Here is a 3,858-nt window from a genome sequence, read left to right as displayed (position 1 = left end):
ACAAAAATTTCAATTCATATCCTAAAAGTTCAATTCATATCCTAAAGGTTCAACTTATATCCAAAAAATTTCAATTCATATCCTAAAATTTTAATTTATAAACTAAAATTCAAATACATAAACTGTCACGACCCAAACCGACGGGCCGCGACGGGCGCCTGAGTCATCTGAGGAAGGAGGACATCCTCAGACATCCTCACCCTTACCTTCTCTCTCTAATATTCTCTCTCTCTTGTAAGAAATATCTGAGTTAATTACAAGTATCTAAAACAGCTATGGAGCATTCAAACGAGTTACAAAACCAGGTAAGTTTATTTATAATCATGTTTAACTAAACTCTTATATTCCTTATAATCTCTTAAAAATCATAATTGTTTATCATGTTATAGTACTGTTATAAAGAACATCTTGAGAAAGTTTGCCTGTCTAATAATGCTGAGAGTAGTTAAGCCCAGACTATGCCATCCTAAAGTGGAAACCAGTAGGCAAGGAAGCCGTTTAGGGGAGTACACAGAGTTGAGGCGCTGTTAGGGTAAATGATTGAAGCATGAAAAACATGGTAGTGACCAGAAAAGATTGTTCAGTATAACTTATTAAAATATGATAAACTCTATGATAAACAAAGAGGTTAGAGGGAATATGTTTAGTAAACACATGATAAGGATAAATAATAATTATAAATGAACAACCACACGTATTTATTAGAAGAAAATATTGACTACAAAATACTTATGTTATATATCTTTAAGAGACTTAATAACGATGTTAAAAGAAAAATTTACGATATTTTAGTTACTTTTGAAATAATATATGTAATGGAACAAGCATTTACAGAACTAATTGTATCACATGAAATAGATATATTAGATCTATATGAACTAGATTTATATTCAGACTAATGATCACATATCAAGTTAATAAAATCTTTTTATAAATGAAACATAACACTTTTCATTATATAAGATTCTATAATACCCAGAAATGGAAACTTCTTAAAAACCTCAGTAACATAAATAGAAAAATAGATTGTGTTAAATACAATATTAAAACCTGCAAAGATATTATTAGATATAATAAATTACGTAATAAAGCTTTATTAACTATAGAAAATGAAATTGAATTTTATGAAGATAAACTTGAAAGTTATCAACACAGAAAAGAAATAACACTGAGAAATATAGAAACCATGGATATATGTATCAACAGGTATACATCTCAGTATTAATATGAACAAATCAAAAATTGATAGTTACAAATATTTTAAGTACTGGTTAGAAATTCTAAAACATATAAATATGTCAAAAATAATATTAGAAAAAAATATAGAAGAATATCAAAAAACTAAAGATATTAAATACTTAAAATATGAATCTGAATAACATCTGCTACATTACAAAATTAACATACATGAAAGAAGCCTGCCATCAAGGCATATGTACGTATACAGGCATAATACCGTGGGCGAGCCGGCAAGGCTGCTATAGACAACTATACATCAAAAACTGAAAGCCGACAAGGCCACATATAACCCAACTAGACATACTGTCTACAGACCTCTAACAGAAACATAACTGTACAAAGACAGGACTAAGCCACATCATACTCATATACATATATATGTACAAACGTATCGTACCCATATCAAAAGCAGCTCCGGATCAAATGGAGCACGCCAACTCTCGCTGATCAGGGATCCTAAGAAGGAGGACCGTCAGCTTGTCTACCTGCACCTGCGGACATGAAACGCAGGCCCCGTGTAATAGGGCGTCAGTACGGAAAATGTACTGAGTATATAAGGCATGGAAATTAGTACGTAATAGACATAGATGAAACATGGAATACTGAAACACATCTTTAAATCTGAATAACTTTGTATATTTTGAAATGCTTATAACGTCATGCACGTGCGTGTAAATGTCAAGCCATGCATAGGTATGGATTTACATAATATCATCAGCCTCTGAGGGCATCCCATCATATCATATCGGCCACTGTGGGCAAAGTCATAATCGTATACCAGCTGATCAGGTGGTGGTGCGTATATAACGCCATAACCATTCCCATATCCCATATACATATATATACATACATATATACGCGTATATAATGCCGTTTGAATACATACATATATATATGCGTATATAACGCCATTTGAATACATACCCATATATGCGTATATAACGCTGTTTCAATCATATTTCAGCCACTGTGTGCAACATCATCATCATATACCAGTTGATCAGGTGGTGGTGCGTATATAACACCGTAATCTTTTCCCATATCCCATATACATATTTTTACATATATATGCAAATATAACACCATCTGGTCATGGGTCAATGCACATGTATAAATAAGTAAAATGCATGAAAATACGTAATAATCTCGATATTCCTTCCAGATAAACTTTTCCAGCTGCGTATTATTCTGAGACCCATGAATAGAATATAATAGTAATTCTCATGGGGAATCAAGAATATAGACACCCCTACTATTTCTACGAATAGAATAATTTATAGAAACCGTGTATTTGCTCGTTTCTTTCGTATAATCTGGACCATGTCAAAAGAAAGAAGGAAGGGCCTTAACATACCTGAGCCGATTCTCTTGGCAATCCCTATAATCAACTACGGTAACAACTCAACTCTGTGAACCGTATATGACAATCCACTTCCGTGCGTTCTCTACAAGTAATTGGGCTAAACAGTCTTCATGATTGTATTACCACTAAAGCAAACCAAGGTGTTTGCTGTAACGGCTGAAAAATTTGTATTGTTTTAAAGATTTTCCCATCCAAAAATATTGAGAGTGTGGGCTTTAAATCTTCTTAAGTTAGTAAAGTTGAAAGGTTCCTACAATTGTAAAGAGCAAATGTTCTACGGTGTTGGTGTTAATGTGCAGACAAGTGTTTTTGCTGTTCTTTTATGCTAGCTAACTTCTTTACAAACTTTGATGTTTTTTTTAGGTTTATCCAAAGAACATGTCACGTGTTAACAAGTCACCTAATGTGTTATGACTCATCAGGCACATTGGTGCCACCTTGGCCAAGCTTAATGCCATGTGGCAATCCATAACAAAATCTTTATCCACATAATTAAAAATTATCCCAAATTACTTAGAATATTACTCACTTTTAATATACCTTGTACACCTTACTATCATGGCATTGTTGTACCTTGTATGGAACTAGCCCATATATATCGGGTATTTTAGCTTGGGCCGTATTTTATCCCAAAATACCAAACTTTGACAAAATTCGTTTTCTTAGACTTGCTCCCCCTTCACCTTCATGAATTTACTAATCACTTGTGAAATAGCATAATCCTTATAATCCCCAAATAATCTTTTCCTTGGACTGATGTCAATTACCTTACGGCAAATGCAATGTAAAATACTGTAGGGTGCAACATTGTTGTAACTTATTACTGCGAAGCGTAACATCTCCGTAATGTAATACTGCGGAATGTAATATTGACGTAATATTGCGGGGTGTAACATCATCTAACCTTGGAACATTTATCCTCGAATGTTGACTGATGCTCTTATCATTTTCGTAACTTATAGCTCTTGTGAATACATTAATACTCTTCTTTCCATTCAAGCAGTTGCTTTGTGAATAAATCCAAAGTCTAGGGTATTCCCCCCCTTTAGTCTTTTTGCTCATATCATGACCTGTGGTCGAAATCTTCCTAATCTTGCAACTTCTGTTGCCTCTTGTGATATGGCCTGTATGACCCTGGCTTTGTAAGTGCACTTATGCGATTCATCTTTCCTTTTTCCTTTTACCTTTTTAGTCGATCTGTAGGCCTTACTTTTGTATATATAAGGCATAATAAGAGCCTCTCTGGACCTCTATAA

General features: G+C 33.7%; 1 long non-coding RNA gene across 1 annotated transcript; it reads right to left on the bottom strand.

Moving 5' to 3' along the window:
- Positions 1 to 1,525: 1,525 nt before the first annotated feature.
- On the bottom strand, positions 1,526 to 2,872 carry LOC142162603 (uncharacterized). The gene is made up of 2 exons (XR_012693837.1): positions 2,594 to 2,872; positions 1,526 to 1,730 (listed from the first exon to the last, which is right to left on the bottom strand). It is a non-coding gene; the product is annotated as an uncharacterized LOC142162603 (long non-coding RNA).
- Between the last annotated feature and the right edge of the window lie 986 nt (positions 2,873 to 3,858).

Source organism: Nicotiana tabacum, chromosome 1 (assembly GCF_000715075.1).
Source record: "Nicotiana tabacum cultivar K326 chromosome 1, ASM71507v2, whole genome shotgun sequence".
In the NCBI taxonomy this organism is placed as follows: Eukaryota; Viridiplantae; Streptophyta; class Magnoliopsida; order Solanales; family Solanaceae; genus Nicotiana; species Nicotiana tabacum.
This window is presented reverse-complemented; position numbering and strand designations above follow the sequence as displayed.